Source organism: Neolamprologus brichardi, chromosome 3, assembly GCF_056152115.1.
Source record: "Neolamprologus brichardi isolate AB-2024 chromosome 3, ASM5615211v1, whole genome shotgun sequence".
NCBI lineage: Eukaryota > Metazoa > Chordata > Actinopteri > Cichliformes > Cichlidae > Neolamprologus > Neolamprologus brichardi.
The window spans coordinates 26,651,176-26,666,749 of record NC_142106.1 but is presented as its reverse complement, the minus strand read 5'-3'; the positions used below and the strand labels follow the sequence as shown (position 1 = coordinate 26,666,749).

Here is a 15,574-nt window from a genome sequence, read left to right as displayed (position 1 = left end):
TGCAAAAAGCAAAGCGACACACTGAAAGGGTAGAAAAAGCTGCGTGCCTTTTGGGCTTCACTGACAACCAAATTTAACATGCTGGATGTTAAGAAGACGTGCGTGTAGGTGTGTGCATTCGTTTTCTTGTGTAGGTAGACGTTGTGAGATGGAGCATTAAATATGTTTGTAGAGAAAACCTGTTTGCGTGTGAGCCTGAAGGCGTCCTCTGATGCGGGGAAAAGATCAAACACTTAAATTCTCTTTGTTGCACCTGCAGTCTTAAATTCTTCGGGGTGCACATGTGTATTTAATTGATTTGGTTACCGGTGAAGAATACCAAATATGTCTTTCACACAGAAACACAAACACACGGGTATGAGGGTTTGTTTGCGGTTTGTTCACTTACAAAGTGACACTTTTAAAAAAGATGCCTATAATAAAAAAATGTCATAATATACATAATTTTATATAATTTAATGCAGTACTAAATAATCTAATGTTTATGCAGAATTGACACAAGTCACATAGCAAACCTCGTGGCCTATTATTATAGGATATACAGTTATGTGAAGGCTTTCACTGGACCCTTGTGAAAAACTTAACATACCCTTACAGCTTGCTGGACTGCAGCATTCATTAACACCACCTTCTAGAGTGGATATTCACCACATCGTCAGACCTTTAAACACCAATGCCCAACGTGCGGCTTGAACTATCGGACTAAGAGTCTCATGCTGCGCTATCTAGGCTTGATGTATGGAAACTCGAATGACTCGAATCACCAAAGAGCTACATCTCAGACTCAACAGGCCTCGTGTATACAGTACCAGGCATACCTTTCCAAAAAGGATGCCAGTTGAAAGCATCTTCTCTTTAACCTCCTAGGACCTGCTGTCCACATATGTGGACATCCCATTTTGGGTTATTTAGACCAAAATACTCAATTTTGCTCTACATGGGCCTGATATCCACTTACGAGGACATTATACTGCTACTGTTCTATCAAAATTTTAAATGAATATCCTCATATGTGGCTCTCATTTTTCTTAAAAAATAAGGTAAAAAAAAATCTGGTAATTCTTTGTTTTTACATTCATCGGGCCCCAATATGCCCAAATATCAAAGAGAAATTAAAAATCCATGTCGTGGAAGAGTTCGGGTCTTAGGAGGTTAAAAAGAACATGGCACTAGAGCTTAGGTGTGCAAACATACATCCTGAACAAGATTTATGGAACAATGTGCACCTTGAAGCAACTGTTGCTTTGGCGCTATATTAATAAAATGGAATTTAACTGAACTGAATTGAATCAATGTGATTTGGACACCAGTAGAGATGTCTGGGGAAAACCAACACACCATATCAGCACTAAACCCTCATACCAACTGTCAAGCACGGTGGTGGACAATTGATCATCTATGTTTGTGTTACAGCCACAGGACCTGGGTACCTTGTGGCCATTGTGTTGACCATGAACTCCTCTGTATACCAAAGTTTTCTCTTCAAACATGAAACCTTGTGTCTGACAGATAAAGCTTGGTTGAAACTGGGTCTTGCAAAAGGGCAATGATCCGAGGCATAGCAGAATTTGCAGAATGGGCAAAACAAAAACAGGACCCTCAGTTCACGCAGAAGATTTTGTTCAGTGATGAGGCAAACTTTTATGTGAATGGTGAAGTTAACAAACAAAATCACCGCTATTGGTCTGACATTAACCCACATTGGATGGATCCCTCCAAGACTGTTGGAACAACAAAAGTGATGGTTTGGTGTGGTATATGGGGTACAACGATAGTGGGTCCATTCTTCATCAATGGAAACCTCAAGGACACTGGATATTTGAAATTGCTACATGGTGATGTCCCTCTTTGTGCACTGAAGCTGGCACGTTCCCTGAGTTTTTCCAGCAAGATGGTGCACCACCACATTATGGGTGCCAGGTCCGAGCATTCCTAGATGAACAGTTTCCTGGAAAGTGGATTGATCATCGTGGGCCAGTTGAATGGCCCCCAAGGTCTCCCGATCTGACCCCCTTAGACTTTTATCTTTGGGGTCATCTGAAGGCAATTGTCTATGGTGTGAAGATACGAGATGTGCAGCACCTGAAACTACGGATACTGGATGCCTGTGCTGGCATTTCATTGAACGCAGTGCTGGCAAGCACATTGAACACATGTTATAAGTGGTCAGAAACTTGTAAATAACTCATGAAAGAATAAAGTTACGTTGAAACCAAGCACACCATTGTTTTTCTTGTGACATTACCAATAAGTTTGATGTGTCACATGGCCCTCTTCCTATTGAAAAAACAAAAGTTGTACCCAAGATGGCCGACTTCTAAATGGCCACCATGGTCACCACCCATCTTGAGGAGTTTGCCCCCTCACATATACTAATGTGCCACAAACAGGACTTTAATATCACCAACCATTCCCATGTTATTACGGTGTATCCATATAAATGGCCCACCCTGTGCAACAGAATTACTGAAGTGTTTACTGGACCAGTCAAAGTCGAGACTTCAACCTGACTCTAAAGCTGTGTTGTGTTGCCTGCAAACCTCAATGAATGAAAGAAGAGTGGGCCAAAATTCTTCCACAACCAAGTGAGAGACGGACTACTTTTCTTTTAATAATAGCTCTAATTAACAGTAGAATATGAAGCAATATTAAAAGAGTACTCCTAGTTATCATATTCCCATGACTCTCATATTCTCATTGCCTTTAATATATGTGCATTACCCTTTAAAGCATCTACAGCACACATGGAAAAAATGCAGTCCAAAGCATCTTAAAAAGGGCCCACAATCAATGTTGGAATGAAACGGATGAAAGGAAAACTTAGTTTGACTTTCAAGACAAATGCTATTTATTGTATCTTAGGAGGACTGTTTCAGACTGTTCATTATTAATGCCTTCATGTGTAAGACAAAGTGTTTGGTGTATAAATATTACCCTAATCTTCTCTTCGTTCAGTCTGCAAAGCAATGCTGTTTAATTTTAAGAGAAAAGAAAACAACATCTCTCATTTCACAGTTACAGAACAAATTTGATTTCCGTTCATTCACATTCATGAAACAGACCATTTGTTCAGACTTGTTACTGTGGATATCAATTTCTCCTTCATTCGCCAATGGGGACAAATGTTGCATTTTAATGAATGTAAAACTGTTTTGGATGTGCAAATATGCAGTCAAGGTATCATTGACCTATGGATTGGTGCATATGGGGCAATTAGCAAGATGCTGGATTTGCATGGATTGTTTTATGCAGAGCTTTTCGCTTTTCACCTCACAGGACACCAAATTGACACAGAAAGTTCAACATTTCTTAGTGGAAAGTTGAGCCTAAACCTTTGTATTATAAATACGCACTTGGGCATTATGCTCACTGTATCTATAAAGTTATACTGATATACAATAAACTGTACATGTGTTCAGTGGGTAGAGGGTAACGTCTACGAATTAGAAGGTTGTTGTTCGAGTACCTGCAGCAGTCTGCATGTCAAAGTGTACTCGGGAAAGACACTGAACCCCAAGCTGCCTCCAATATATCTACTGGAGTCTGAGTGTGCAAATGTTAAGTTAAACATGCTTAGGCATAGAAAAAATGCACTGTTGGTGAATGAGGCTTGTAGTAAGAAAGCACTTTGAGTCCTCAAACAGAGTAGCAGAGCATTTTAAGGATCAGTCGGGATTTAAACTGAAGCACGTAGTTTCTAACTGTGAATGAGATTTTAAAGGCTCTTAAAGAGAATATATTCATTAAATGTGCTTCATGGGTTCAAACGTGCACCATGTTTGTACTTAAAGTACACAATATTTTTATTCTTTAACCAACAGAAGGAAAATTGAGCATTGTTAACAGCTGATTCTTAAGAGAGATTTAGGAGGCAGGAGGTTAATTCACCAGTTTAACAGCTTACAGCTTCAGATTCACAGGTTGTCTATCTGTTTGACTAAATCCTCTTTATACGCCTGTTTAAGACATACAGCCAGCTTCATTGCGAAGACCCCATCGACACTAAAGAGCTAAAAAACAATATCTTTAACGTTAGTTTTCTTCATCTTCCCTGGAGACTGTGGTTAACAGTAATGGCAAATCAAACGAAACCTCCAGATCAGATTTAATTAGTTGCCTGTCAACGCTGCAAAGGATCCCCACTCAACTTCAAAGTGGCACAACTTACACTGAAAACCAGTGGACTTTCGAATATTGCTGGTAATGATTGGGGCGGGCAACGAATGAGTAATAGGAGGTTCTACGAAAAGGTACAGCTCAGAGCAGCTCATTAAAAAAAGTGGAAGAAATGAAAGTGAAGGTAGTTCATTTTAGTTTGGGCCTTTTAAATCTGTGTAAACTGAACGTTGAAGGAAGCACACCTGAAACACTCTGTGTCTCTATGATACGTGTACGATAAGAAAGGCTGTTATTAAGTGTCACATCCCCTCATCCTGGAGGAATTTGTCAGACAGACTCTCTGCTGCCATATTTCCATTCACAGGCTGTCATCTGTCAGACTGAGCAAGTTTCTTTTCCTCGATGTTTTTTTTTCATACTGTCAGTTGATCTACCTTGTTTTCTACCTCTTTCAAACTAAAGTCCCCATCACATTCAATAAAACTGAAAGTAGGAGGATTATGTGTAATTTCAATCAGGTTACATGCAGATAAAGTGCAACAGAGACAAGCCACTGTCATGTAAGGGCAGTTTTACTCTTTGGGTTTGTTTAACATGCAGTATATTTTATAAACAACTTAAATATTTACTGACAAAGTGATATTTAAGAGGCTACGCATCCAACTACAAAAATCAGGAAAAAACCTACAATGAGACAAAGAGGCGACAATTTCTGCTCCAGAGCTGCATGCTTTAGTAGTAATAGAAAAACAACACCATTCCTGTTAAATGCCTAAATTCGTAAAATTGGTTTTGGCCAGTTTCTTTTCAACTAATTGTAAATATTTACTCATAGAAAAAAGACTCCTCGCTGGTTATATATGGCGTATATAAGAGTGCACTGGATGCAGAGCAGCCAAAGTTTCCAATTAACAAAACAGGTTTGATAGCCACAAAGTAGCAGTTCACAACTTTTAGGGGAAAAAGCAACAGTGTATATATCGATAACCATTACCTTGAACTGTGTTTGTCTGCGTTTGTGTGTCTTTGTGGGCACGGCTGTTACAGAGGAAATATTGGATTCCATTTACAGTAGCTGGTCTCAGTGGAAATGTACAAGCTAATGAAGCTCAATAAGCACTTTTACTGCTGCTTTCCTGCATGCTCTCTTGCTCTGTGTCTGCCTATGTCTCATTTTGTAGTTGTAGTAAATAGTTATAAAGGTTTTGGTTGACCATCAAACACTGTAACAGTGTGTTGCTGAAATTTGCTCCCTTATGAATGGTCTTAATGGTCAATAAAAACCACTAAACCAATCTGGAACATCAATGAAACTGCTGGAAAAATCGACCATTTTACTTGAACTTTTGCAGAAGTCATCGCATACCTGAAAAGCAGCCTTACAGAGATCTGCAGCCCAATGTGAAGCTTTTCGACATCCAAACGCAAAGGCACATAATAACAAAGCCAAATCAGTGATAGAAGAAAAAGAAAAAGCACAATATCTCAAATAAAAACTGTGCTACAACTATCTCCAATATGGCTACCAGTTACATCACCTAAAGGTCTGTTTTGTAATTGTAAAATGCATAACTGTTAAAATACACATTTACTAAAAACAAATAATAAAGTCAAATAATGAAGCAGACAGGTTACAGGAGCAGAAGACCACACCACTTGCTACTTCTGTCAGGTAAGAACAGGAAACTGTGCAACGTGCACAGGCCCAAACACAGAAGATTAAAAAAACATTGCCTGGTCTGATGAGTCTTGATTTCTCTCTCAACATTCAGATTTTACGGTCAGAATTTTGCATGAACAACATGTATCCATCCTGCTTTGTATAAATGGTTCAGGCTGTTGGTGGTGTTAAGATAATGGATTGTTAGTCTACTCTATAGGAGCTCTTACAATGCTCTAACTACAAACCTCAGCGACACAAATGCTTTAACCAAACTGGGGATTAATCCAAGAACCTTCTGATTAGGAGTCAACCTCCTCTAGTCCCTGAACTACAACACCCACTCATCAGGAGTTAGGAAGGCTGGGACTAAGACTGTTAGGATCTTACCTGACTGTAAAATTCCATAACAGATAATGTCCCTAAAGGAGCAGCACCCAACATGGACTTATGTAGCACTTTATACAACATGCCTCATTCACTTTTTCTTATGTTTTCTATCTAACATTCACACTTTAATTGGTGTATCACACAGCAACTTGGGGTTCGTGTCTTGACCAAGGGATACATGCAAACTGGAGCAGCCGTAAGCACACTCTTACTGCTTCCAGGAGGGATTATATGGGTTAGTACAAGGGTCAGCAACCTTTTACACCCAAAGAGCCATTTGGACTCGGTTTCCACGCAAAAGAAAACACTGGGAGCCGCAAATACTTTTTGACATCTAAAATGAAGATAACACTGTGTATGTTGTTTTTTACCTTTATGCTTTGTGTGAACAACTAAGGTGTGTTGCTTGTGAAATCCATGAAGTGCTACAGAGAAAATTACATTTTATTTATGTAATTAACACATTTTGAACTCTTAAAGAAACATAACAAAAGGAAAGACAGCCAGCTGAACTAAAATGATCCATGTAGCAAACAAAAACTGTTGTCAGCCACCACCCTTATATCGCCTTTGGGCTGTTGGAGCCTTGACCTGACTTTTAAAAAATAATTGGAAAAAGAGCAGAAAAATTAAAAATAGATATTTGCAAAATTCTGCCTAAATATGTATTTTACCAGGTTAATGCGTGCGGCGGGGCGTGGTCTGCAGCGCCGCTGCAGGGGAGGCGGACGCACCTGAGCGACACCCGCAATCACGCCTCGCCGCCTTTACGTCTGCGCTATCTGTGCTGTTGTGTTGTTGGTGGTGTATGTCGGGCTGTGAGGTGAAAAGCTACAGCCGGCTGTATGCGTACAGCAACAGTGTGTGAAAAGTGGTCAATAAAGAGATGCTGAAAAGCGTGTTCATGCAAACTTCGTCGGTCTGCCGTGATATGTTTACAATAAGACTTATGGTCCCGAACCTCTGTGCACAGCGTCTGCTAATCGGGGCTGTACGAAGTCAGTTTACGCAGGACTGTAAGCTGTCATCTGTCAGGCGTGAGCGGTGTTTGTCTTTAACAAAGTTCACGGTGGAGAACAGCTGCTGACATAATGTGGATCCGAAGATCCATAATTGGCCTACCTGGGGTTGAAAGTCTCGATAAATGCACGGCGTTTCGGCGGGTACACCGGCTTCCGCGACCGCGAGTGTGACTCTTATTTTGAGCGATGAAAAAATAATAGAATATAATTTTATTTTTATATTTCAATATCACAATAATCTTCCAATTTAGAACTACAAGTTAAAAAGAACTAAACACAAATAAAATACACTTCAGCTAAATACTAATTTATTTTCCCAAACCACGCGGAGCCGCAGTATAAGGACTAAAGAGCCGCATGCGGCTCTGGAGCCGCAGGTTGCCGACCCCTGGGTTAGTAGCAGTCAGGTGCTGCTAATGAAATGCACTTGATTAACTGATCATGAGCAAGGGTGAGCATCTCAATAAGCACAGAAGTTTTTGCAATATAACTGACCATAAGGTGAAAGCCCAACGCAGGCCTTGAACCCACAACCCTGAAATTAAGTGCCTCATGTGCTACGGACTGAGCTAGCCAGGCCTGGGAGGTTGTGCAGGGATGGGACAGAGGCAGAACAATGAATGTGAACATTACAATGACCTCCACAGTCAGCAGATCTTAAGCCAACAGAGCACATTGGGGACGTAGTGACACGGCATCAATTTTTTTCCATCAGAACTGTCTTAATTCTTTGTGGCAAGGTGTAACTCACGAAGTTGAGGGCGAGTGTATATACACAGACATAAAGGCGGAATATAGAACGTGCTGCTTTCAGTGAAAATTCAAGCCAAAGCCTCAAAATTTGGTCAGTCGAAGCAGAAAGATTAATGCATGCTCTGTTAGTCAGAAAGGCTGAGACTCGCCAAGGTGAAAGGTCAATCATGTTCCTCTCCATTGATTCTGTAACAGAGAACCTCATCATCCCCTATCAGATGTCCTCCCTAGCATCTCTCTTATCCCCTGTCAGCTGAACACACTGTACCGGAACAAATGATAAACAGTTACAAAGTCAGAGAAAAAGTGAGTCAGAGACATTTAAATACCAAAACACCATGCATGGATTGAGGTCTTCAAGTAACCTTTTCCATCTTCAGGTTTATTTTTATTAGATTATTCTGTTTTTTCCTTGTTTTCCTACTCCTTCTTCCATCCTCTCCACTTAGCATCTTTGATCCCTTTGCCAGCTACTATTACACCATGTGTGCTCCCTCTCTCTCTGCTGGCTGCCAGCCATTCTCAGCATCTACCATTATACCTTCCACTTCCCTGCAATTTACTTTCTACCTGTTCCCAGGTTCTTTCTTATTCACCTTAGCTTTTATTTCTCTTTCCTGCCTGTGGTGTCAACAGATACAAGTCTGTTTATGCTGTCTTCATGATAACAAGCAGATCAGTAATAAAACAGGAAATTGTAGCTCTGCAGTCTGTGAACTGTTAAACCTTTTCCATGTTAACATGCAGATTACTGTTTGCTTTAACCAAGTTTTAAAACTGGGTGATTTGATAAATTATGAAAGCCGAAAATGTGGTGTAATACAGCCCCAACATATCTTAAAGACCTCATAGTACTTTATTCCCTATCAGATTGCAGGTTTACTTGGTTTACGACTGGTATGTTCAGTCATTAACAATTATTAAACTCTAGTGGTGCAACGGATCACGGTTGATCCGTAATCCGAACCGATCCCACTCCACGGTTCAGCACGCGCGTGATCCGAAAATTCGAAAAAGAAGAAAAAAAGTATGTGTATGGTGGCGTGGTCAGTCTGTCAAGTGATAGTTATGGCCAGTGCTGGCGGTCCAAGTGGAGGAGCAGAGGAGTTTGCGGCATTTAAGCAGCCCTTTGCTGCCCAGTCCAACCGGGCTAAAGCTGTTACAAAAGCTACTGGGGTGTTTAGCTGCAGACGGGAAGCCGTATTTCATTGTGCAAAACAAGGGGTTTAAACTATGATGAACGTGCTTGAGCCACGCTATGATATCCCATTCGTGTCCACTTTAGTGACAAGATCGTACCCAGGCATGTATGAGCAGGAAAAGTTTAAATTTATGGCTGAACTGTCCCAGGCATCTTTTGTTGCCCAACTACAAACGGGTGGACCTCCAGGGCAACGGAAAGCGACGTGACCGTGACTGCTCGTTATATCACAGCGGAGTGGTAGATACAAAGCACCTTAATTTGTATTTTGATCCGTTGCACCACTATTAAACTCTGACTCTCTCCCGTTTGGTGTTTGTCCCGTCTCTCCCTACTCTCTTTTCTTTCCCCTCACTCCAACCGGTCACAGTGGATGGCTGGTTCTGCCAGAGGTTTCTTCCTGTTGAAAGGGAGTTTTTCCATTCCACTGTCACCAAATGCTTCATAGAGGATTATGTGATTATTGGGGTTTCTCTGTAATATTGTAGAGATTTTGCCTTACAATATAAAGCTTGTTTTAAATTGTTACTATATAACTAAATTGAATTAAATTAAACCTGTAATAATTACCTAACATGTGATTGTTTCCCAAAGGCTAACCAGTTTTGCACCCAATGCTGACCAAACAGAGTTTGCTACATTTCCTGCTGCTGATAGGACAAGTTATGAAACAGTCAGTTTCAAAAACTTTTTTTTTAAATAAGGTGTTGTTCAAACTACATATCAAACCAGCTCAAAATCTCTCCTCCCTCCACTTTTGTCATTCTTCCTGTCATCTCTCTTTGGTTTCTCTTCCTCCCTGCATACATGCATTCACTTCACACTCCTCCATTTCTGCAGTTCCATCCCCCTGTTGCCACACTGTCCATCATTTATTACTTCATTGACTGCTGAATCTTTCTCCTCATTATTTCTATCCAAGCGCAGCCTTTTCTTCATTAATCTTCCTTCCTCCAGTGGCTGGTCAGCTCTGGTGAAGCTCAAGTATCTGTTATGGCTAGAATGAAAGATATGGGTGGTGCATTCGAAGCCTCGCCTGGAGGGAAACAAGTGTTGCTTCAAACAGAAGACCTGAGGGTAAAACACAGTAAATCTAAATCTAACAATCTCAAAATGTCTACTCAACACTGTAGAAAATTAAGGTATTAAGCAAGCAAATGTTTGAACACAAGCCTGCATTAAATATATTTTCACCCACCCATACTTTATGGCTGGGCGGGCTTCACCAGATCAGCATAAAAGTCACTCTTCTCACTGTCTGTAATCAATCATCACGACACAGTGAAGGCAGAAATCGATACAGAAGGCATTGAATGCATGAACACATACCTGCAAGCTGTTTTCAGTTGTTCACTGCTCGCTAAAGAAACAGTGCTGTGCAGCCCTTCCTCCCAAAAAATTATGGTCCCGAATAACTAAACACATTTTCAAGCATGTTCTTAAGCAAGTGGTGTTTAATTCTTGTTTGTGACACATCCTGGTAGAGGACAGCACTACCTAAAATGTTTTGCTGTCTGAGCCTAATCAATAAAATGCAAAGAAAATATTCCTACAGTTCCTCTGAATCATAACTCAGAATGCAGTTTAATGGAACTGGAATACAACCTTTAGTAGATGGTGTTGACTTGTGGTTTGTACAAGCAAAGTGTCTGTGCAGATACTCTGCATGGGTGAGCCTTTGCTAGCTGCCCAGTCATATGCCATCCAGGCCCTAACAGACATTACAGCAGCTGTGTAAACTACTTGGCTCACAGTCAAGCAGAGATGGGAAGCGCTTCAGTGAAGTCAGCCGGTCAACTGTGATACAAGTATGCTCGATCCTTATCTTTTTTTTCTCGATTCTAAAGTAAAAAGAGTAAAAAAAGCCCACTCTGACCACCTCACAACAAGCAATTCTGCCAGGAAAGATGATGCATATGATGGATCTTCAATCTCAGTACAAAGGGAATGAATGAAATGACAACTCATATATACATGTTTTTTATAAATAAACCCACCGTGACCTTCAATTCTATTCATGGAAAAAAATTAAAGGATGGATGGATTTATGGACAGATCGATAATATGATGTCTAACTTTCTTCATATGCAAATAATGTAATTTTACACTGACATTTACTTCTCTTAGGGCCCAGTTAAGCAGGTCTATACAGTAGCTGGCAACCCACTATATTCCCTGACCACTTGTGTGTGGCAGTTGCTGTAAAGGCAGTCTGGTCAAAGCCTGCCTGTCTTACAGTTGTTAGCAGGTTGACAGGTTGACAGGATAACAATTACATAAGAAAAAGGCCGGCTGTCTGTATCGGGCAGTAAAACAGGGGAGTGTTTTTCAGACAAGTAAAATTGAACTGGCCAAAGTGGAACATGACAATGGGGAATATCCGATCACACGTGATAAAGCTTCACTCGTTGTAAACACTGACTTCTACTGTAGCAGTTATAATCAGTGTTGGGAAGGTTACTTTTAAAATGTATTCCATTACAGAATACAGAATACATGCCCCAAAATGTATTCTGTAACGTATTCCGTTACGTTACTCAATGAGAGTAACGTATTCTGAATACTTTGGATTACTTAATATATTATCATGCTTTTTACAACTACGTGAATGTACTATTGCTGTAATTTATTACTATAACTGAAGGTCCGCGGCTCCGAACCGTAGTAAAGGGACCTCTGGCTAATACGGCGGGTTCCGTGTCGGGCTCGTAGCCGAAAAATAGCTTTACTTTGTTGTCTGGGTCAACTTTGCTAGCGAGAGACGGAGAGAGGCGTTGAAAGGCTGCTGCAACTGAACTTATTGTTTCGGAGGAAAACACAAACACAGCGTACAGTCGAGGCTTAATAGCTTACTTACAACTGGGCTCGTCAGGCACTCTTCTTGGCTGCAGTGGTTATTATTATATTTACATGCTTCCAGCTCCCGTTTTTGCTCGACGATAACTCATACTTTTCCACTCTCCTTTTTCTCCGTCCTCGCGCTCACAGACACATAACGAGTATGGCAGTCCATTTTCCCAGCAGCACGGACTACACTGCCCATGATGCTACATTCTTTAGAGCTATACCTGTAGCATTCTGCCTATTAGCTTAGCACAACAACAACAACAAAAAGGCGCTCTCTCACCCAGGAAACACGCAGAGAGAGAGCGTTACCCTGTAACCATGGCAACCGTAACGCTGCCACCTGGAACAACAGAACGTAGCTGTCAAACAAAACCCAAACAGTCCTGACCCACGACAATATGAAACAGGGAAGTACTGCCTTGTAATCCATTTATTTCAACAAAGTAACTGTATTCTAAATACCACCTTTTTAAACGGTAACTGTAACGGAATACAGTTACTCATATTTTGTATTTTAAATACGTAACGGCGGTACATGTATTCCGTTACTCCCCAACACTGGTTATAATAAGCAAAAAGGTAAACATGCAATGGGTAGCAAAACCTTTATCTAACACAAAATGCAGTATAGGCATACAAGTAAACTCCATATAACCTGCTTTATAACACAAGCTTAACTATCAAGTCTGATCATTCCTGGTAGAGAGAATATTAATGAACACATACACATAACGCACACATAAGTTCTCCCATGTCTTTATCATTCATCAGAGCAGAAAGAAGTAATTGCCACTGAAGTAGTCCTCCCTGAATTCATCCTGCACTGTCAACACTTTTTGTTGGAGATGCAGCTAAAGAGTCAAAGTAATTAAGAACCACTGCAGTGAAATGGGATCTGAGCTGCTGATTTACATTTGTTTATGCAGAAAACCTGCACAGGCAGACACAATACACTTTTACATCTCTGTGGGGGTTAGTGTCACTTCCTAAGAAAAACAGAACATCCATCATTAGCGTACACCTGCAAAAATATCTTTCTGTAAAAAAAAAACATGTCATTTTTGCTATATTTATGACTAACATGGCTAATGTAACATTTAGCATACCTAAATTTGAGTTTTTTTTGGAAATGTGCTCACCCTGAAATCCTTTGCCATTGTTCTGGCATCCTATGGCTAATGCTCCCAATATGTTGCTGCTTTTGGTTGCAGTAACAACTACACCTCATTGACATGCTACTCACTCTCTTAGTTGTCCCCAAACATGGATGGAAAACACAATTTTCTTTCCATGCTTAACAAATGTTTGGGAAACTGGCAGAGCCAAAGAGCCAAGCAGCAGCTGTTGAATTAGAAAGAGGGTAAGAGGCAGAGGGTGGCCACAATACTCCCCGAGGCTTAACTATTGATGCAGCTGTATGTGAAACTGTGTGACGAGGTCGTCCTTGCTTCAGTAATTGAAGTTCACGAGAAACAATAAAGCTTTCTGTTTTGAGTGTGAGCTTATTTTATAAACATCAGCATCCTTTGAATGAAATATAATACATATGACCTTTCAAATACTTTCTGTGGGGCTCTTATAATGGAAGCTGTGCAGCACACGGTGGTCTAAGAGGTATGACCCGATAAAGATGACAGAAAAGCTCTTCTTGTTGCTGGTGCTGTGGTATTGTTATCTTGAAACAGTTTTGAACCAAGAGGTGCTTTGACAAAGTCTATATTTGATAACTCTTGGACTACATTCATGCTAATGAATATTAAGGGCTTAAATATGGAGAAATACAGGGTGGGCCATTTATATGGATACACCGTAATACCATGGGAATGGTTGGTGATATTAAAGTCCTGTTTGTGGCACATTAGTATATGTGAGGGGGCAAACTCCTCAAGATGGGTGGTGACCATGGTAGCCATTTAGAAGTCGGCCATCTTGAGTACAACTTTTGTTTTTTCAATAGTAAGAGGGCGATGTGACACATCAAACTTATTGGTAATGTCACAAGAAAAACAATGGTGTGCTTGGTTTCAATGTAACTTTATTCTTTCATGAGTTATTTACAAGTTTCTGACCACTTATAAAATGTGTTCAATGTGCTGCCCATTGTGTTGGATTGTCAATGCAACCCCCTTCTCCCACTCTTCACACACTGATAGCAACACCGCAGGAGAAATGCCAGCACAGGCATCCAGTATCCGTAGTTTCAGGTGCTGCACATCTCGTATCTTCACACCATAGACAATTGCCTTCAGATGACCCCAAAGATAAAAGTCTAAGGGGGTCAGATCGGGAGACCTTGGGGGCCATTCAACTGGCCCACGACGACCAATCCACTTTCCAGGAAACTGTTCATCTAGGAATGCTCGGACCTGGCACCCATAATGTGGTGGTCCACCATCTTGCTGGAAAAACTCAGGGAACGTGCCAGCTTCAGTGCATAAAGAGGGAAACACATCATCATGTAGCAATTTCAAATATCCAGTGTCCTTGAGGTTTCCATTGATAAAGAATGGACCCACTATCGTTGTACCCCATATACCACAACAAACCATCACTTTTGTTGTTCCAACAGTCTTGGAGGGATCCATCCAATGTGGGTTAGTGTCAGACCAATAGCGGTGGTCTTGTTTGTTAACTTCACCATTCACATAAAAGTTCGCCTCACCACTGAACAAAATCTTCTGCGTGAACTGAGGGTCCTGTTCCAATTTTTGTTTTGCCCATTCTGCAAATTCTGTACGCCGATCTGGGTCATCCTCGTTGAGATGCTGCAGTAGCTGGAGTTTGTAAGGGTGCCATTTGTGAGTAGCTAATATCCACCGAAGGGATGTTCGACTAATGCCACTCTCCAGTGACATGCAGCGAGTGCTACGCTGTGGGCTCTTGCTGAATGAAGCTAGGACTGCCACTGATGTTTCTTCATTAGTGACAGTTTTCTTGCGTCCACATTGAGATGGGTGGTCTCGTAGGGTGTCTTGCATTGAAATCTGCTACAATGACCCGGTTACTGCGTTCACCAGATATTAACACAATTTCGATCTGCTCCTCACGTGTTAACCTCTTCGACATGTCAATGGCTGTAAAGAAAGAGAAACTTATAAATAACTCATGAAAGAATAAAGTTACGTTGAAACCAAGCACACCATTGTTTTTCTTGTGACATTACCAATAAGTTTGATGTGTATCCAAGATGGCCGACTTCTAAATGGCCACCATGGTCACCACCCATCTTGAGGAGTTTGCCCCCTCACATATACTAATGTGCCACAAACAGGACTTTAATATCACCAACCATTCCCATGTTTTTACAGTGTATCCATATAAATGGCCCACCCTGTACATCAGAGAAAAGCTTGGATTTTAAGTAGCTAAACAGACAATACAGAGTCGGAAAGTCTTGAGCAACCGCCGCATTTCTCATATTTTTAAAGGAAAAAGGGAAATGAGTGCAACAGCTTATGGAAATATGGAAATATAATATATAAGGAAAAGACAGAGTTTGTATAATTTTAACCAGCTATGACCACCTTTATTCTTCAACACTAAAAGAAATGGCAAGAAAACTTTGTCTTAAGTAGCAGCTCC

At 40.8% G+C, this 15,574-nt stretch overlaps 1 protein-coding gene across 2 annotated transcripts in view; it reads right to left on the bottom strand.

Moving 5' to 3' along the window:
- Positions 1-15,574, bottom strand: part of htr2cl1 (5-hydroxytryptamine (serotonin) receptor 2C, G protein-coupled-like 1) — a 222,828-nt gene that overhangs the window by 159,568 nt on the left and 47,686 nt on the right. The gene's annotated exons all lie outside the window — the stretch shown is intronic.